Source organism: Heliangelus exortis, chromosome 4, assembly GCF_036169615.1.
Source record: "Heliangelus exortis chromosome 4, bHelExo1.hap1, whole genome shotgun sequence".
Taxonomy (NCBI): domain Eukaryota; kingdom Metazoa; phylum Chordata; class Aves; order Apodiformes; family Trochilidae; genus Heliangelus; species Heliangelus exortis.
The window spans coordinates 8817814-8839405 of record NC_092425.1 but is presented as its reverse complement, the minus strand read 5'-3'; the positions used below and the strand labels follow the sequence as shown (position 1 = coordinate 8839405).

At 41.7% G+C, this 21592-nt stretch overlaps 1 protein-coding gene across 6 annotated transcripts in view; it reads left to right on the top strand.

Moving 5' to 3' along the window:
- The window catches only part of CCSER1 (coiled-coil serine rich protein 1), a 669425-nt gene that overhangs the window by 34579 nt on the left and 613254 nt on the right, over positions 1-21592 (top strand). For 5 of the 6 annotated variants that reach the window (XM_071742835.1, XM_071742834.1, XM_071742832.1 and 2 more), the window contains exon 2: positions 11362-12410. The gene's annotated coding sequence lies outside the window, so the exon portion shown is untranslated. Of the gene's footprint in view, positions 1-11360; positions 12411-21592 lie in introns of those variants that run through there. The other variant, XM_071742833.1, reaches the window with a different exon arrangement.

Sequence of the window (21592 nt, the reverse complement as noted above, 5' to 3'; positions counted from 1 at the left end):
AAAGAGGTGGTGTTGGGTTTCTCTGAAAGTGAACAAACTCGAATATCTGGTTCTGTGTCTGTTCACTAAAGAGATCAAAGTGTATTTATTTCTGGCACAGGAGATATCTGGGGCTTTGTGTCAGCAGAGCATGGATGAGCTCTCTGACCATCACCTTCACTGTAGCCACACCAAAACTTCAATACCTCCCATTGTCCCTTTTGGGAAAACAGCCTTTTAGCTACAACACCAGCTTTCCCTATTTGTAATGATTGTACACACAAACCTACCTTGAATGTTTGGGTCTTTTGGGGGGTTTTTTGATAGTTGCATAACAGACCAAATCTCACCTTTTCAGGCATCCAAGTGGAATAATTGTGAAACAACATGATCAGCTGGTTATGGTTGTGTCATAAAAGATGTTTTGATTCAGTGCAGAGTTAAAGCTATGTCTTGCTGTAGCTGGTGAATCACCACCCCCCTGTAACTGAGCATTTCAGTGGTTCTTGGGTGTTGCAGTGGGGAAAAAAAAGAAAAAGGAAAAAAACCTATGTGAAAATTGAAAGCTTCCTATAGCTCAGTCCTAAACCATTGTCTGTAATTAACCCCCTAGATACCATTCTAATGTTTAAAGTGTTTTGTTCATTTTCTCATACCTTCCTCAGATTTTTTGTCAGCTTGGGAAGAGGCTGGTTAGTCCACAGTGTTTCTCCCACAGCTCTCTGCCACATTGCAAGCTGTATCATGTGTTGGTGACTGGTACTGAGCATCATCTTCTACTGTACTTGTAGCATTTCTGTCATTAATCATATTCATATTCTGTCCTGTACTGTTCAGATAATAATTAAGATACTAGTGGGATTTTGTTTGATCTGTTTCCAAAAGAGTAGCTCCTGGCTGGTATTTAAGTCTGTATTTTCCATTATAAAGATCTGTTTAGATTTGTAAGACTTTGTTTTTTGATGTTTTTTTAATAGCTAGTATTGGTAATCAGCAAGCAGTGTGCTTCATAAAATCCCTAGTGAAAAACTGTGAGCAGGTAGTTTCTAATATTTGCCATGGTATATCAGAGGTAAAAGCCACGTTAGAACTCTGATGCCAGTGCCACTGGTTCTGGTCTCTCCTTTGCCTAATGACTTTGTTTGGCAATTTGCATTTTACAGATTCTGATTTGATGTCTTGGAGGATCTGAAGGCAAATGCCTGTTGTGGTAAAGGTGCTCTAGAGTGTAGCAGTGCTTGCAGAGGAGCCAGGGTGCTCAACAGGTCAGGGCCACCTTCTTGGGGTTTGCCCAAGTGTCTCGACACTCCCTGTGTATTCATTTAGGCCTGAATTGGGCATCCAGGTATTTTGGGAAAAAAGGGTTTAAAAAGTTTGAGGAAGCAATGCCCTGAAACCAGCCAAGCCCATATTGCTTGAAACAGAGAGGAAGAGAATGTGAGAAGAAAGGAGTTTGTATAAGAGGTGTTGCCACCCACACCTTTTTTTGAGATGCAAAGTGTGACCCTTTTCAGTGAATTTATTTCAAAATGTGACGTTAGTAGGATAGATCTTTGAAGCTGGCTGTGTTATGAGTAGGACTTGGACCAGGTGACCTTGCCAGATCCCTTTTGACCTAAATTATTCCTGCCCAGTGGGGTCTGGGTGGAGGAACATAGCATCACATTGCTCAGTTTTGAATAGCTTGTGATTAAAGAGGCCCAAGTTCATGTTCCTGTCCTGCCTGTTTCTCAAAAAAAAAAAAAAAAAAAAGAGTCCCTGTGACTTACTCCCCAGATGGACAGTCTTGACAAACAGGCTACCAGATGTTCTGGATGACTGAGGTCTTTTCTTCTGGAGGTGTTTACCTGGAGGTACCTTGAGAGAGAGAAAACTGGATGCTGGTTACTGCACTTGCCTGCAGACATAAAAGACCAGGCTGATAAATAAGCAATTATTTACACAGCACAGGCAGGCAAGAACAAAAAATAGCTTCTAGGTCACTGTTCTTACCAGTGACCTAGACACCCAGACACCTCAGACACCTCTAAACAGGACTGACTCTGCCCCCTCACTTGCACAAGTAGATGCTTTGGCACGTGCCATGGGTTCAAATGTCTTTACAGGTCTTTGGGCAGCAACTCTATATCTGGATGTGGATATGTGGTTAACTTATATATGTGGTTAACCACATACCAACATCAAAAGCAAATTTCCAAGCAGGCCACAGTAGCAGCCAGCCCAATGCTGGAGGATGCCAGCAGTCCCTGAATGAAGCTGAGAGGTGCTCTCATTTTTCCCTGCAGTTCTGGCCCTTGGCACAATTACACTGAGGCTCTTGAAGCCTTCTGCCTGCTTTTTTTCCTCAAGATAATTTTACTCTACAACGGGTGGGAAGGATGCTTTCTTCTATAAATATTGCAATAATGGGCACAAGTGAGTTTTCCAGCTAGTGCTGAATATCATCATTCCTTGAATATCATCAAGTGATGAGTAAATACTGGAATCTGAGATTGTAGAAATTTATCCTGTGGTTGGTCAGAGCATATTTCCACAGTGTGATAAGTAAGGTGGAGGTAATTTTATGCAAAATTCTGAAGTTCTACACACGTGCACATGTAAAAATCTATTGCTGTAATGGGATTCCTACTGCAAAAGAAAATGTTGAGGTTTTTTTGGTTTTGACTTTGGCTTGCAGAAGTAAAACTTTCATGTGCATTTCAAATTCTGCTCTTCAAATTAATCAATGGACTGGTTTATATGCAACATGTAGAAATAGTATTTTTAGGCATTTTGTTAGAATAATAAAAACTGTTCCACAAAAACACCTTCAGCCCTCAGCCCAGCTTCCATGTGTAGTTAGATTTATGTAAGTGGAATCAAAATTAGTGAGTGTGGATCAAGTCCAAGGAACAAATAGACTGCAGTGGACCCAACATTGAAGTAAAAGGTAATTTTCTCATTGATTTTAGTAGATACAGGGTGTTGGGGCCAAGAAGGATACTGCAAAATCTGACATTATTTCTATTATTAGCACTGTGTTGAGGATATACCTGCTTCAGATTATTTGCTAGCCATCAAGTCCTGATTCCTTTAATGGTTTTTATCTGTTAAATGTCTTGCTGAGGGTGCACAGGGAAGAGTATTTGAAAGGGAAAGGATTGAATCCAGGCTTTGAGGGTTCAAACTCAGTATCCTCCTAGTAGGCCAGTGGTGAAACACAAGGCTTTATAGCCAAACCTGTTACTCCATGAATATTCTGTTAAATAACTGATCAGTCTTCTGATAAAACAACCTAGATATTCCTGCACTGGAGGCTGCTGATGGTGTTATTTTCCTTGCTGTGAAGAGAACCTGCATGGTCCTTTTAGATAATTGGGTTGCTAGTTTTTTTTTTTTTTTCACACTAATTAAATGGAAAACATTTGGAAATGAAGTCTGTCACTCTCTGCTGGCAAACTGCCACACTCAATTGTGCAGGGGCAGACTCATTCACAGCTCTTCACTGGCTGTAGTGCACAGTAAAAGATCAGTAAAAAAACGGACTGTTCGGTGAAGATGTTAGTAATATTAGACCAATAAAACCAACAGTAGGATTTTTATGAACAGCTTAAATTATTTTCTCCTAAATTGGGTGTGGGAAAGAGAGCCACAGAGAGCACAGCAATCCCCATTGCCAGCAGCCTGCCTAACAGAATGCCTGCCACCTCCTCTCTGCCTCTTGCATACACACAGCAGACAATTGCATTAGCACTTCTGCTGCCTTTCTTCTCCCACTCTCTTTTTTTCACACAATTTAAAAGCTAAAGCAGAGTGGTGTTGGTAGTTGAGCCTAACAGCGTGTTTTGTTTGAACACAGTGTGTACTATCAACGATAATTCAGAAATTTCTGCATGAATTGGAAGGCAAGCTTAAGTAATTTTTAAAGGCACGTCTATCCACTTGAAAATAATAAATAATTTGTTCCATTCAGTGCTTCTGAGAGCATGTCTCCGTGGAAAAACGAGGTGGGGAAAGTGAGAAAAAGACAAAATTTTGCCTCTGCTCCCAGGGATGTGCTCTGTGTATTTGTAGATTTAGAGTACCTATAATTTAAAAAAAGTATTTATATCTTATTATCCTTTTTTATTAAAAAGCCATTATTGTAGAAAACCTGTTTTTGATATTTCACCTGTATTGCCACCTCTACTACTGTGGGAGCAATTGTTAAAGAATTGCAGCTCAGTAACTCTATGTGCTTTCCACAAACAACTGCTTTTTACTCAACATGTTTTTAGCAGAGCTGAAATCAGGCCCCCAAAAGTTTAATTACTCTTCTCTTTTTAAAGCTATTTAAAGCTGTCTTCCCATCTCAGTATTAATGCTGTAGATGCTTTAAAATACACAACTCCAGCCCTGCTCTGGTTCTAACATCTCCTGCCCACCCATTGCTGACAAAGAGGCAGGGAGAAACTCTTAAGACACTTACTGTAAACACCATTCTTGCACTGGGATGTGTTAAGTAGTGTGGTTATAGATAATTAACCCACTGATGTGACTCCAGTGGTGCTCCCATTAAAATTACTGGGACTTTTGCCATCCAGTTCAGTAGAGACAAGTGTGTGCTCTTCACTTAAATATTACCACAGTATATGTATATACTCATGAGCTTCCATAGCAAGCTTTGTCTTTCACTGAGTCAGTCTATTTTCCATGAGGGCTAAAATTTGGTGGTCTCCTATGACACAGATGATAGTCACAGTTTCCACATAAAATCTGTTGGCATCAGTATTTTCAGAGGTCCTACTTTTTATAAAGAAAAGTTTCATATCCTCAAAACAAGTCGTGGTCTTAGCACCTCCATTTAGGATGGAGCATTTGAAGAAGTCTGTGTGGGGATAGTATCTGATTTCTAGTATTAAGATTTATGCCCCTAGTTTCTATGTATTCTCCAGAATTTCTCATACTTACCTGCTCCCCAAAATTTTCAGTGAAGACCAGAATTCTGCTGGGCTAAAACACAGACTAAAAGACAGTTTCTGCTGGAAAGAATCCGATAGACAATCACTTCAGATATAGGATCCAGTCAAAGAAAAGAAACCATAGATTTGTGTACAAATGACTCATACCTACAATACAGAAAAAATATTTTGGCTTGCCCTAGTGTTTTTAAGTATCATGGTCTCTAAAACATATTTTTCTCAAATATTAATCCAGTATCTTTGAATTAAACAAAGGATACATGATTATTTAGGTTTCATGGCAGGTCTACAAAATGTTTATTGAAGAAAGAAGCATTTAGGAACCTAAATCCATGCTACTGTTGAGTCATAACTTAGAGTTGTCCTTCAGAGGGAACAACACACTGCAGGTGCCTGTGTTAATAAACACACCTTTAATATCCTGGCACGTTTTACTTGCTACAACACTCAGATTTTCTTTTTTGATTTGTATTTAACATCTTTTCCAATGGCACTTAATCATCTATAGTCTAGGCACAGACTAGCTAAAGTGAAAAAACCCTCCAAATGTTAAATAGAGCTTGTAACAGATATATGTGTTTGTTTCATAACTATGCTGTACATGTATCCCAGAAGGAGCCTATTTGTTATCTGTACATGATTCAAAGATTGACATGATAAACATAAAATTATACTCAGGGGAAGAGTAAAGAGGGATATAAAAGTCAGGAGATGTTGTGACATGAATTATTGTATCTATATATTACGGAAGTAAGTTCTGTGTTTTCAACAGTATTTCTTATTGATTTAGTTGTGAGGTGTTTGGCAAGGCCTGGGGACTGTTGGGCTCCACAACTTTCTGGTGCCTTTCCACCCACATCCTCTGTGCTGCTGTGTTTGCTAATACTTTTGAAATCCACACTACTGGAAATTTGTTTAATGCCAGTTTATGTTTATCATATCATGTTTATGGGACTTTATGTGACTATAGCATAGTTACATTACCCATGATTAATTAAACAGACCTTTCTGGTGTCATCCTTCTGATTTATACTGACCATCAAAGCAGAATTTTCCCCAAGTGAAGAGCAGTTGGCAGTGGTAGGGAGTTGGTGCCTTTTGCTGAACACCAGACTTGTCCTGTTACCACAGATCCTCTCTTCCAGATGCACATTCCCAAGGAAGGGATATGTGCTTCAGGGACCAGAGCCACAATATGAGCCTGTTCAAATATTCAGTGCATGAGGCAACACCAAGCATTTCTGTATTTGGGGAAGTGTGGGGCTTTTTTTTCATGCTGACTGTGATAGATACATCATGGTGTTTGTGGTGTTCATACCAATAATACCACATAATAATAGAGTATGTAATGAAGTAATAAATATCCTTTAGGATACAAGCCAAAGCCCAATAAACTTGTTAAGCAAACTAGATTTCCAGCCACTAGCAGCAGAACTTGCACTTAAATCAGGATCACAACCTGTGTTTCAGGGACTGTCTGGCTCTGATAGAGATGAGACTGTTTTCAGAATCTGACTTCAGAATGAGATGTTTGGTTAAAGAAAATTCCCTCTCTTCCATAAGTAGTAAGTATAGGCCTAGGCACAACAGTCATGAACGTGAAAATGGATGCATCTTGGCATGTCCCTGCATCTCAGATTGATGGCACATGGTGACAACTTGTGGCTGGCTGCCCAAGCTCCTGGAGCCCTGGGATCACCCATCCCAGTGCAAGAGCTGATGGAGTGAAGCTGCCCCTGCCACAACACCAATCTGAAGTGAAACACAAAGGACTGACCTCTTGCAGGGTTTGGTACAAAATGTGAAGGTTCCCATGCAACATAAAACCCCTGTCTCACATTTACATGGGTGGACTTTACCATGCAAACCCTGTTACAGTTGTAATGCTGGACTGCAGGGCTCTGAGTCTCTGCTAAAAGCCTGTTCATTACCTGGTATTTCAGGTGTTACCCTGCATAGTATATAGAAGCACCTTAGAAATCTCCAGGTATTAATATGTATACCTGGATGCCAGAAATTCCTTTGCATAATCTCAGATAATGTCTCCCTCTTTTTTGTCTCGTGTATGGTCTTTGGTCTGCAATGCAGAGAAATTGATGCTCACTAAACATGCAAGGAAAACTTTAATAATTCTGTACTAACGCAACAACTTTAGGTGCTATTTAGGCCTAGAGCAAGCCTAATTAATGAGACTTAAATGCAGAATTTGTTCAGCCCCCCAGGTTCTGTGGCACTGTGGAAAGCTCCTGGTGTGATGATGCATTAGAGTCACAGATACGATAAAATGGGGCATATATTATTCTTTTTTTAATCCTCTCTTTTCTGGTACAGAATACTACCCTCAGACTATGTTTTCAGTGCTAGCACTTAATCTGTTTCAAATAGAAATACAGTTTTCCCTTTCAGCAAATTTCCTTCCTATTTTCACTTTGCACAATGGATAAATAACAAGGCTGAAAAGAATGCTTGTCAACTTCTATTTTGCCAAACACGTAAATGTTATAAAAATAATCTTTAAAAAAATCCCAGACAAACCAAAATATTTCCACAATTTAAGTACAAAGATTACAAACAAGCCCCTGAGCCTGGAGAACCAAAATATTTTGCCATGGGGATAGTCCAAGTGAAGGAGCTCAGAATGTAAGGTAAAGCTGACTTTATGCAGACTTCTGTGAGACAAAAAGACACACAAACAAATTGAGCTACCACTGGATGCTTTTATTAGCTGCTGTTTGTAAAAATATAAAGTTTAAGTCCTCTAGAGTCCCTCAGATTTACACACCCATGTAGAGCTTCAGGGATTACACTGGAGAATCAAGAGTTTGCTTATCTGCTGCAGGAGTGGATCCTCAGCCCAAATGCACGGATTTTACTGGGAAAAGATTGCTCTGAGCTAGGACTCTTAAATTTTTCACCATGACAGTTTTGCCAGTGAAACACTGCAATAGATGCACACCTATATGGAATGACATTATCCAGTCATGGCATATTTCTGTATGGAAATATAAACAAATGATACTGCTAAGGTAATTTATATTAATATTAGAGCTGATAAGATTTTAGCTGGTTTTATTGTGCTGGTAACAGTAAAGCTCAAAGCTTGCTTATTGACAGTGGTTAAAATAGGACTGGTTAAAAAAAACATTATTCACAAAGCAGGTTTGCTAAAGACAAATCTTTGTTTCCCTTATACAGTACACTTACATGTTCACTGGGATAATAATTTCCAACAATAGAAAATTACAATATCTGCATTAAACACTTGAAAAGAAATAGCAAAGACAAACTGAATTGTTTTAAACAAGAAGTAAAGCAAGAGCATGAGGATTAATCCTTTTTAATGCCCAGGTGAAGATTTGTCACCAAAGGTAAACTCATGTCAGTTATCTGTGAGTCATATCAGTGACTGACAAATCATCTTTCTTTGTACAATTAAATAAACTAAATTTTGAGAGTGTAAGGAGGATTTTAATTTTTAATTTATAAAAATTCTCCATTTCTAATTGTGATTTTTCTTTCTGGCCTCAGTAATGAATGTTTATCTTCCTAAACAGTATCCTTTGTGCCATTGGCATGGCGAGAGCCCAGTGACAAAGAATATAAAGCAGGTGACAAAACCCATGAACATTAATTTAAAAACTGCTTCAGATTACAATTCTTCTGCAATTAACAGAAGTTGACTTCACACTTCTTTATGATGTCAGTGTTAACATGATAAAATTAGTTGCTTTTTAACAAACTTACTGGTTTTAGTGGCTGTATTTATTCTGTACATTGCACATATGGGGTATACTACAGAGCAAGTGGAAGGTCACTTCATTAATCCTTGCTCCAAAGGTGAAAGTGGATATGATTATATGCAATAAAAACCTGATACATATTAATTAGTGTGGCAATGCTCCACTGAACAAATGCTTCTTGAAAGGAGAGTGGAAGCCATTTGGTACAGGAGGCTTCCTTTGCCCTCTCCTGTGATGGGAAAACAGGACCTGACAGGAGTGCTTCACGGGTGCTGTGGAGTAGCAACACCCACAAAGCCAACACGGCTGAAGTAGTATTGTTAGAGAAAAATCTTTGAAGTCCATACAGTCATACATGCCCTGAATCTCCTAAAATGCCCTGGAGCAGCCCAGTGCCAAGGCCAGGTTATTTTCCCAGCCTGAGTGGCTGTGAGTCACTGCTTGGCATACTGAGCTGTCCTCCCAGAACCAGTTCTTTTGAGGCTCGTAGAATGCTGCTGCAAAACAGAAATGAATCTGTTCTGCCCCAAAAGGACTGTTTATGGTCAGCCCCAAACTCTTACACAGTTAGGGTCACTCACGCAGACAACCCCTGAGTGTTTTGCTGAATAATGCAGAACAGCACCTGCTTTGCTGTGCTAAAGAGTTGTCTCAGGAATAGAGATACCTGTTTGGTGAAGGGCTGAGGCCTTTAAGAAGGTTACTCAGGGATGCATTCTCAACCCTGATGGACATAGCTGTTGAAACTGATTTGATCTCATATGCCTCAGCTCCTCCTCTGCCTCCTCCAGGACAGAGCCATACTAATATGTGGGAGAAAATAAGTGATGAAGTTGTGAAAAAAACCCATATCCCTCTTAGTTACTGGGAAAGAGGCACCACTAAGCACAGGGGATCTTGTGAAATCATTGGTCAGGCAACAAGGAATAAACATCCCCCTTCAGGCTCGGGGTGGAAGGTGGTGGGGGAATTAAAAAAGCAGAATAACAAGGCAAGTGAATCAGATATGCCTGGTGTAGTGACTTCCCAGGACATTTATTTCTCAGTCAGCAAAACCTAATGAAGGTTTTGGTGAAATACCCTGTCATAGAGAGAGAGCCATTCTGCTGAAGTCACTGGTGCCATAACAGTAGGAAACTGGTGGGAGAAACTCGGGTTACGTGTGCTTGGGCAGGTCCAGGGTGTGGTGACCACAAGAGTCCTTCCTGTAGCTCCCATGGCTTTTTGCTGGGGTCTCAGCAGACGTACTTCAAACAGATATTGCTCAATACTTAAGCTTATTATAATGTTTGTTTTTTTTTTCCCCTCCCAATTCACTAGAATGCAAATTAGTGTTGGAAAAGCTGCCTGTACAATCTCTAGCCACTTGATGCTCTTGGTCTCTCTGTGTCACTGGGCTGATGAAAACCTTGCTGGCTTCACTGGAAGCATCACTTCTGAGTATGCCTGGAAATGACACTTAATCACAGGGCCTCACCTTTTGGGGAAATGGCAGGCAGGAGAGCATATAGAGATGTGCCAGAGAGTCAGGTAACCATTAGGAGACTCTGGGAATCTTCTGCTGGGCACAAGGAAGAAAGAGGAGGATGAGAGGCAGCTTGGAAATCATCTAAGACTCAGGAGAGCCCTGAATCAGCAAAACACAAATTCCTCTGCCTTGAATTTCAAGGCTGTCTGAGCTTAACAAAGTGGCTAAGCAGATCCAGTTATGGCATAAAACAACTCGTGTGCATGGAACTGAGTATATGCATTAATGCTTTGCTGGGTTGTGAAGTAGCTCTCAGTAAAATGGTATGGTTACTGCACACTCCTGGTGTTTGAAATTTCCAAACTCTGAAGGTAAGTACCTCCAGTAGTGAACAACTGCTCTTGAGGTGGCATAACATAAAATTTTTTGCTTTTTAAATGTGGATGACAGGTTACTGTTTTTTATCAATGTAGCATTCTTGTGGCACTACTATGGGATGTGTACAGCCTTTTCTGTGACTGTAGAACTTTCAGACAGCTTAAGGTTTGTTACCTGGCCCAAGATGAAACAGAAACGGGTTTAAGTTTGGTCATTATGTTACACAGAACAGTTATTAACATGTGGGACTGGCTTGGCACAGTTACTTTTAAATATAATTAGGTCTGGTGAACTCACTGGTTTGAAAGATAAGCTTTTGTAAATATGTACTTATAAGCATTCTATTTCCTGACACTTTCATACCAAACGTGACACAGGCACAACTGCTTTTGCAGTCTCAGACAATTCTTTTTCAGCATTCCAGCAAAAATTCACTGTTGCTGTTAAGCTGTAGCTGTATTTTATGGAAATGTTTTATGCAAAATTATTTGAAATTTCCATTGACTTTCTTCTGATCTACGTTTCTTCATATAAATCTAAAAGTTTCTTTGGGCTACGCAATGATGTTAAAGGATGAAGAACACACTTTGTTCCCGTGGAGACTTAGTCTGTAATGTCTATCTGTCTCTTTATGCATTGAATTATGCATGCCTTTTTTTTTTTTTTTTTTTTTTTTTTTTTATAATATACAGGGACAGGGCACATATCTGCAGTCTGTCACTCGTGAATCATCACTCATTATACTCAGTTGATGTCCTTGCTGAGGCAAGGTAGTTCAATTTGGAATGCATTGCAGAAAGAATCCTGTATAAACTGACAAGAAAAAATAGTATAAAACCTCATTCATATTTCCTAGGTATTGGTTGCAGAGAACACATCTATTCCTCCGATTTACGTTTTCTTCTTGAATTGAAAGAGGAACTTAACTCATTACATTTAAATGCCATGTAATTGACCTCTGCCCTGACCCAATATTCCCGGGGAATCGCTCCTGCTCCGTCACTGCTGCAGACGAGATCTGCCTTTGGGTGCGGAGGCGACTTCTTAAGCTCGGGATCCTTGTTCGCTTTCCAGGATGGGCAATGCGCCGGGATGGCGACAGAGCAACTGGGAAATAATTACAAAACACGTATCTGGAAGGAGGATGAGGAAGTGAAATCAGACGGCTCTACCGCCCTACGGGAACGGGAAAAAAAAAATAATAAAAAAAATACAAATCCCCGAGCAGATGGTGAGTGTAAACACACCGTAACGGAGCCGAATTCCTCCCGGGGAGGCTCGGACTTTCCCCCCCCTCGTTTCTTCCCCAAGGAGGCCGGGGAAGCTGCTTCACCCCGCCCGCCCCTGCGCTGGCTCTGAGCCCACCGGGGTGCGGCCCCTCCGACCCCCGCCTCACCGGTCCCGCCGGGCAGGGGGCAGCGCTGGCAGGTGGCAACACGCGGGGAGGTGGAGGGGGGAAAGGGACAGTCGCAAACCCTCCCCTTCCCCCCGCGACACGCGTGCACACCTCGCGCCACGCGTACGGACACACTCGCCACACACACACGCAGAGACAGAGTCCGCCCCGCATCGCCCCGCACCGGCACACGCGCGGAAGCACCGCCCCGGCCCGCCCCCGCCCGCCGCCTCCCTCCCTCCCCGCACGCCGCTGATCCGCCCGCCGCGCACACACACTCGCCCGGCCGCAGCATGACTGACTGACTGACGGACAGACCGACCGACTGACTGACTGACCGGGGCACTGCAGCTTCGGACGGATTATTACTCCCGCGCCGTGGGGACCGCGCAGGAAACCATCCAGCCGGACAGGCTGCGGGGCGGTGGCGGCACCGCAGGGGCCCAGGCGGGTCCCCAACCCCCGCCGGCGGACGGCGAGAGCCCCGGGCGCTGGAGGAGCCCCCCCAGGTAATGCGTCTCCCTTGGGCTGAGGGCAAGGGGGGTGTAGAGGGAACCCCGGCCCAGGCCGCCGGACGCCGCCGGGTTCCCGGCGTGCGGGAGCCCCGGGGAGGTTGGCGGGAGCGGGTGGGGGGGTGCGTGGCGGCGGGGAGCGGGTGGCCTGCCAGGTGCTGAGGTGATGCGGGAGGGTGTCGGCCCGGGGAGCAGGCGGCCTCCCCCCTTCTCCTGGCCTCGCCTTCCCCGCCGGCGGGGCGGCGGCTCCCGGCCGCTCTGCGCCGACCCGCGGCGCGGCTGCAGCGGTGTGGGTTGAAGATCGGGGCTGCCGGTGCCGCAGCTCCGCGCTGATCCCCGGGAGCCGCGGGATTAGCGGGGGCGGGGGGGTATGGGTAGGTGGCGGGGGAGGGCGGCACCGGCGTCTTTGTAGTGGGGCGGGCAAGGGGCTTGGCGCCCGCAGGTGTCGCCCGGGGGCCGGCCCAGCCCAGCCCGGGGCAGAGGCAGCGCTGGCGGGGCCGCTGTGCTGGAGGGGGGAGGCCCGGGGCCGTCGTGGAGCCCGGCGGGCCCGGCCTGCGAGGAACCTCAGCGGGGGCAGCCGGTGCTGTGTGGTTGTACCTCTCTGAGAGTCAGCTCTGACCTCACTGGTGCAGGTGAACGGCGGGAAAGATCGGGTCCCTTTTTTGTTTGTTTTGCTGTTTTTTCTTTATTTATTTTTAAATTTTTTTTTCCTTCCCTTTTCCTTTCCTATCGGTGTTTATGAAGCAATCTGCAATTAACCTTGGGGATGACAGGGAGGAGTCGTTTTGGAAATGTGAATGGGTAACGCCAGGGCACTGATGGTTGTGTGTGGCCTTTGACGTGGGATTTGGGAGCAGGAGCTGGAGAAGGCTGCCAGCGATTTCCAAAAAGGCATGGCATGCTGATGAAGTGGAGAGGAGTGTGATGGTCGTGCTTATTATGGAAGAAGTTTGCAAATCTCACAACTGTCGTGTTTCCTCTAGACAGTTTTTGTATTGGTTTTCCTGGTTAGAAGAGGTTATCTTCTGCTTTTGGCAAGGAAAAGAAAGTTATTGCAAAGGAGGAGGGTGGTTTTGCTTTTCCACTGGGAAGGGACCACTCCATGTTTTTGTGTCTGTTTCACTTTCAGATTGACAACAGTAAGCATCTTGGCATAGAGAGAAACTGCAGTACACTTTTTTTCTTATACACCTTTATAGTTGAATGTAACTAGAAAGGAGACTCAGAATCTCCTCTTATCCTTTTCTATGCCAGATGTGTTTTCTCTGTCTGGTATATATTGCACTTGAAGTGTTAAACTCTCAGGGGGCATGGAGATGGGGATGTGAGGCAAGGTCTAGTAGTTACTTCAAACAATTCTCCTTGCTCATACTTAAGAAGGAGAGAAAGGAACATGTTGTAAAAGCAGCTGAGGAATATATAAAAGTGAAATATTAATGAACTGAAAAAGCTCCGATAGCAAAGACCTGCCTAATCATTCAGGAGTTGTCTTGTCCTCTTCACAGCTCCTCATTGGATGTGTGTCTGTAGTACAGAGGCAATTGGTATAAAGGACAGCAATTTTTGTATTTATTTAGCTAACAGTAGTAATAGGAATGCATAACAATTTTTTTACAGTAGTGATCATCGTCTCTGCAGCGTCTTGCTTTAGCCACAATTTCTGAAGCTGCTTTAGGACAGACAATTGTTGAAGAAACAGTAAAAAATATTTCAAGAATGTTTTCTTAGAAATGGAGATGGGAAGGGCTATCTCAGTCCTAGAATAGGCCAGAGGAATAACTAGCTTGAGAAAATCTTCCTAGGGACATAATAATGTCTCTCTTTAACCTGAAGCTCTTTGTCTCTGGCATCCCAAATGAAGAACAACATCCTCCACCTAGGCAGCACTGTCTCAGGAAAAGGCAATACATAGCTGTCCAAGGGCTGCTGAATGAAAGTATGTCGTGCAAACAAGGGATATTTTCTGAAAAATGGGGTTCCTTAACCCCCTGGAGTCCAGGGTGCAATGGTCTGTGTAGCTTGAAGAACTTCCCCAGGTTGGCTTGGAGGGATGCAAAGTGCAGCAGCCTCCTGTGGCAGCTCAGTGGGGTAATTTAGCTCAGTGGAAAAGTTGTCTGTCAGTCCCGTGGGTGAAGTTTTGTAGTGCTGGCTGTAGTCTCTGGCAGGACATTTTGGCATAGCTGGTGCATGAGTAAGGCCTGAGCAAAGCTTGGGGCAGGTCTGAGTAGGGGGATACACACGCAGAGCTGTACCAGAAGGAGGACCTGGAACAGCACGCAGGTAATGTACCATGTCTGGGTTAGAAGAGAAAGCATTTATTGTTCTGTTAGTCACAGAAGATGCTGAAAAAGCATTTTGTATCCTCAGGTCTAAGCATATAGTGGTGTGAGAGCAGAGTCTCGTGCTGCTGTGTTAGCTGGATGTTAGTGTGTGGTTGAACTCCTTCCTCATTGAGGCCTAGTGCCTCATGTAAGGCTTTGTAGCCAATATCTGGGCACTGAACAACTTCAGTTTGTCACTAGATGGAATGTTTCATAAATTGCAAGCAAGCTGCAGAGATGTTGCTCCAGCTGGACTAATTCTTACTCTTCCATGAAGGTTTCTAAAAGATACTTTGTTGGAGTAATCCACCTGGAGTAGTTGGAAGTTCAGAATTGCATAAGGTCAATGTGTTGGGTTTTGTTTGTGTTGTGAATGGCACAGATATAAGTAACTGAGAAAAGTATTCGGTCAAAATAAACTTATTGAAGAATCTGAAAAATGTAAAAATCTGCTCATTCTGAAGACATAGCATTTTAATAGAGTTGAAGTTTCTGGATTGTGTTCACTGTACTTCTGGAAGTGTCCCAATGTAAGGAAGCTGTGTATTTACCAGGTGTTTTGAGGCAAGGTAGTAAAAGCTACACAGTTGTTTTTCCTTTGTTGATTAATACAAGTAATGCATGAGATGAAATAGATGAAATATGTGTGTCAATGGAAGTATTAATGAAACAGGCATTTGATAGACACCTCAAGTAAAAAATCTATGATTAAATTACCAAGCAGTGCATATTTGATTTTTGGAATAACTGCTAGCTGGTTAGGGGGAAGAATTGAACAATATCCTCTATCTTTGCAGAAGTTACTGCTTGGTACAAGATTCAGTGCCTCAGGTCTTTCTCTTGTGAGTAGTTCTGCTGCAACTGGAGAGGCTTGTCCAGGAGAGGAGGAGGAAATAAAATATGTACACAAATAATGGCAAGTAGTAGCTGGGTTTGCTTTTGGAGAAATAATTAGGATGCTTTGTCAGGTTTGTTCTCCTTATTGCCTTTATTTGGCTTACCTTGATGAAGTAAATGTGCTTTTGTATTAGACCTTAGCTATTGAATGTAAGGGCTATGCAAGGTGACATATTAAATACAAAACTTGCAAGCCCTTAAAATGTGTAGTGTGATTTGTGCTTGGAACATTTGATACATATTCCTAGGCTTCAGCAAGAGCCTATAACTTTGAGGAAGATGCAGCCATATATTTATCTGCAGTTGTATTAAATCTGTACAGCTGTTTCCTGGTGGAACATGTGGATATTTGTATTTAATGCTTTTTGTCTTGTTCCCACTGCACAATGTGTGTGTTTTGTTTAGGTAACATAAGAATACACACTCTGTGACTGAAGGCTGTAGTGTCATTTTTGTTGTAGTTATCATTTTTCTGTTGAATGGCAACAAAATGTTAATGTTTACTACACAGGCTACTCCTTTTACCTGAAGTGTGGTCTGTGCTGTACAGGATAATTGCTTTATAGTAGCATACAATCTGTGTAAACAAGCAACCCCAGGCAAGCAATAAGAGAATACAGAAAAATCCTGAAGTTGTAAATAGAGAGAAATTTTAAAAATGTGCTCTGTAATCTGTTGTGTGTTTAACAATCTGTACAAAAACTATTAAAAAAATCCCCAAACAAACCAAAACCCAAACACCCAAATACACTATGGAGCTATTATAAGATCTGAATGACAGTGTTTTTATATAAGTAGTGTTATAACCTTATTTTAAGAGATGTTCCAGACACTACATACCCAGATGTTCTAAACTGACTAAATTGACAGGTACTATTTTTTTTCACAGTTATTGCTATGGAAGCCTCTGTGAGTTTTGAGGTATGAATATGTAATTATTTTTCTTCATAAGTAGGAAATCAAGCAGTGATTGTCATCAAGTCACACAGATGATTTGTGATAGAGTTGAACTAGAATATGCATCCCAGGTCCCAATGTCTTATTTTAACTGTATTTGGAGAGTCTGTGATGGGTTGTTTTTGGTTTTTTTTTTTAATGTATCACTTGGCATAGATCTATAAGGTTCTTACAGCTCCAGTTGCAGGGTGTTAGGCAACTTTTTCTCTATAAAGACTGAGTACTATTGGTTATATTTTTCCATCTAGGAGAAACAAGTTTTTCCTGGATTTTGTTTTGGTTTTTAAGTTTGAGAGAAAGCAGTTCAGCACTCCTAGAATGTAACGATGCTTTTACATTATTTAAGGAAATACCAGTTAATTTTTTATAATGCTCTAGCATATCAGGAATTTGAGATCCAGCTCAGCCAGTAATGCTTCTGAGAGGCACAGCTGCCTTCCAGTTCGAAGGACTAGTGTGGCTGGCTGGTAGGAAGCTTTAAAAAAATACTCTTTCCCTACACATCTTAGTAGTGCAAATCATTGCTTCTGAAAATATATTGATTCTAGTGTATTTTCAAGTCTGTTTTTCTTCTTTTCTTCTTGCTTACGGGGCCTCTTTTCTGCTCCCTTGATGTGATATCTTCAAGTGTTTTAATGTGAAGATAGCAGCTCTCAAGTGATGACTTTATTTTTGTGTAATACAATGAGATTTAGATTTAGGTGAGAGTACAGAAGTATTCTACAAATTCCTCGTCTGGATGTTGCTTGTAACGTAGTCTTGTCATTTGAAGCAGAAACTGTGCAAATTGCATCTGTGCAAATGTCACCTTCCAGTGATGTTAACCTGTTACTATTAGCCATGCCAGCAAGGTCTCAGGTCCTGACTAAGACAAAGTCATCTGGTACAGCCAGAACCTGGTAGGGAGGATGTACCATGCTAAGGTGATAATGCAGCTTTTCCCCCCTATGAAAGTAACTGATCACACCAGCATTTTCTGTGTGCTTTGTGTTTTGTTCTGTGTACTAGGTAGTGGCTTCAAATTCTCTGGTGGAGCTGCAAAAAACATGCATGTGGAGCAGATGAGGATGAAATAAAAGGAATATAGACAGATTTGTTTGTCAGCTGCTAAGACCTGACACTACAAATGGCAGATCTAAAGATCTGCCAGTCTTTATCTTCTAGCTAGTAAACTCTGGGGCATCTGCTGAGATAGAGGAAGAAAAAGGCAGAGAGAAGAGTTGCTGGGGAATAAAAGAAAAATCATCTGTTCTCCCAGCTCAGTTCCTTTGTTCTACTCTGTCACAAAAAGGCTGTTAGAAGAAGTTCAGGGATTAGTCCCATTATTTGCAAGCCCTCCTATTAGCATCCTGATCCAACCTGGTTTTGGTGGCTGACTGTGGCAGGGTCTCAACAAATTTCACACCAGTTTTTAGTACTTGCTCATGGCCCTTAACAAGGGACTAATGTACAGTTGCCTGTTCATGATAGGTTTTGTTATAGATGAGGCTTTTAAGAGGCAGAAGTCAGAACTAGAAGCTACCAGTCTCTTCCAGACAATGAGATCAGCAGCTCTGCTACACTTGTATACATTTTTGGTGTACAGAAAAGTCAGTCTGAACTCTTCATTTAGTGCTCAGCATGAGCTAAGAGCATGCAAACAGCCACCTTACGTGGCATAGCTAAAGGCCTAATAACTTGACTATGCACCTGATCTTTGTCAAGAGACATATCATTTATACTTACAATAGCTTCAAATTAAGAGTGTTAGCAGATGAAGACTAGGGGATTAGTAAGACTTGACTGAAGTTTTCATCTAACCCATCCTGTGAGCTGCTTGCAGGCATATATAATATTCCCTAGACACCATAGGGATCAATTTTCTGGAGTAAATACTGCATACATACATACACATAATACAGATATTCTTTGTGAAAGTCAGAAGGTAAGCTCTGGTGCCTTCAGTTGAAAGTTCTCTCTGTTCCAGGGGTATAATTTGTGAATTTGTGGTTCAGAGAAAAGGATTTCTTTAATTTACTTGCTCAAGTACAGTAAAATCCAGGCATTTAAAAATCTACTCTCAGATCTCTAAATACTTAATAATTTATGGGGTGGGGAAGACAGCAAATAACAAAACAAAAAATACTACTCATCTTGCTTTCAAAGGAGTTTAATATGTTGTGGGCAAGATGTTTCTGAAAGCTGTGTATTAACAACACACAAGTTAATGTAACCTTAGTTTAAGAGGGCCTCAGGATGATACTGTTCACTGAAGAAAGTAACCAAGCAGTTATAACTGTAAAAGGCTGTGAGAATTTCAGACTTTGTGTCTATTTCCTCATGGTTTCATACGAATTTGACTGAGATCCTGTAGTGTAGCTATTTTATTGTGATGCTATATCCTTTGAAAATAGTCAAGGGAAAAAAAGTGTATCTAAAGGAAACAATTCTCCACTCACATTAATGATTTGTTTTTTTCCTTGTAGTGTACAATTGCCCAGGACAATGCATGTGACTTCCAAAATGCTGAAGTTGAACATCAGAGAAATTGTAAAACACTTACACAGCACTATATCTTATGCAGCATTTTCTAAATATAGACTAAGTCCTTGCTGTAAAGAGTTTGTGTAGTTAAAATAAAACAAGGCTTGACATGACACAGAACAGCTTGAGAGAGGCATCAGAGCTATTGGTGAGGAACCGAACAACTGTTTCAAGTCAAGGGTTTGAGGAGGGCTTGAAAGGACATAGAAGATGGCCCACCCTCCTATTAAAAAAAAGAAAAAAATACATGGGAGTTGGAGCTTCATTTGTTGCCCAGGTTTTTGTTCATGGTTTCTTGAAACCACTATTTCTTTCTAATTTAGATATAAAAGCCAATGGTCAAATTAAAGACAGGCAGGCAGTAGCTTTTGAATTACCTCAGCACCTCTCCCTTGGTAGATTGTTGATTCTTCTCCATGCCTCTTGAGGGTGTTTTTCTGTCCTGGAAGTTGAAAAGGAGTTTGTGAACCTTTGGTGAATTGTGTTGCTCAGAGAATAGATGAAAACGCAGTAGAGTGAAAATAACTTACCCTGATTTTCTATGGAAACAATACTTGCTGTCCTACTCTCCTGGTGTATTGTTTGTATATTAATCTGCACCAGATATTTTTGAACCTGTTGGCTGCTATTGACAAAGTAACAGAAATCTTAAAGCTTTAAGTTTTGTGAAAGCAGAGGAGAGAGAGGGGGACTCATGTAAGTTCTCTGGCTGATAGAAAAGCTGCTTCATGAATTCGTTCTATGATGAGTTCAAAGAGTCAACTTAAGAGAGGAGTTCTGTGTGTGTCTTGGCTGCTGGGAGCTTCTTCAGTGTTAAAATGAATTAACCACAGCATGAAAATCTGCAGGTAACTAAGCATCTGGTGCTCATAATGATATGTGAGAAAAAAAAAAAAAAAAGCCTGAGTGGTAGGGTGGAGCTCTCATTCAGGGCTTTGAACTGACGCCTGCCTAATGAGAATTGATTTGTTTAAGCCAGTGTGCTGTATCCATTTACATCACCTGAAGGTTTGTCTCTGTTTCTGATACTTACCTACCTGCAGTCCTCAGGAAAGCTTGTTGCAGATCTAGAGCTTGAGTTAAACTCAGCTGTTGACTGAAAAGGTAACAAGTATTGTGTTTTAAGTTAAGCTTTTTTCATTGATAAGCAGCAAACCTGTCAGAAGCGGCAAGGGGGGCCATACTTGACTTCTTTTTGTTGTGTGGTGTCAGAAAAAGATGGGGAAAGCCTGAGGAAAAGGTACTGTCAGGAAAAGGTACAAACTACTTAGGCTTTGAATGGATGCACCTAACTGGAAGAGCAGAAGGCAGTGAGCTGTGCATTGGGCTGGGTGTAGTGTGAGTAACTGAAGGAAAAATATCAATTACAGATACCCAGCTGAAGATGGGGATTTAGTGAGCTATGCTCTGCTGCCATGCAGCATCTCTATGCTGCCTCTAGTTTAAGAAGGGATATTAAGTGTAGAAAAGTAGGAGGAAGCACAGAGCAGCTGTTTTTCTATGCAGTAGCAAAATGTTTACCAATTAGTAGTGAATACAAATTCCAAATGTTTGTATTCGAATGGTGTTCAGTCCTACCAAAGTGCTTCAAGTGTTTTTTTGCTCTAGTAGAAAATGAGCGTAGAAATAAAGTGAGGGAGTATTTGTGTCAGAAGAAACTTAACTTACCATTCTATTTGTCTGTTTCAGTACTTCAGTCTTTATGCTGAGATTTAGTAAAAGTTACATTTCTGAACCGTAGCTGATTACAGTTTCTGGTGGAGAAAATACAGAATAAATGTTATAGAGAATGACTGTAAAAAATAATAATATGTTGTGAGTGGTACAGTAACAAACAGCAAAAACCTCCTCTTGTGGTTATTTATTTAGGAAAACAGTTTGGGCAGGGCACTAGGGTGATTATACATAAACCTGTTCTTGCTCTGTCAGACAGGTGTGCTGTGTTCCTGGAAAATGTAAAACCATTTGCTGAGCTTGTGTGCAGGCAATGCACCTCTTCATTGGAATGAAAATTTCAGCTGAGATAAACTGGTATGCAGGGTACAAGAAAGTGACTCCAGGGTGAAGCATCCTTTTTAAGCTGGGATTCTTGCTTTGGCACTGCAGTAGTTTGGCCTTTTTTCACAGCAGTTGCTCTTCAGTCACTGTTGGTTGGGCTTCAGTTGTGATCTGGTTTCTGTATATGTGTATTGGACCTTTTTTAATTTATCAATTACAAATGATTGTTACTCAGGAAAGCTGTTTCATGGGCTACTTTATTACCGTGAATACCACAGACCTATAACACTTAGGGGTTTACCAGAGGGATTTAATGAACCCTGTGACAATAGAAACAATTACAAGGGTGGTGGAAAGAATCCTTGAATATATTATTTTTATTTCCCTAGAGTCAATCTTCATATCAAAGTAAATTAGCCAGAATACACTGCTTAGATATCTTCTGGATTCCCAAGTCAAAAGCTATTATGAACAAAATGTAAT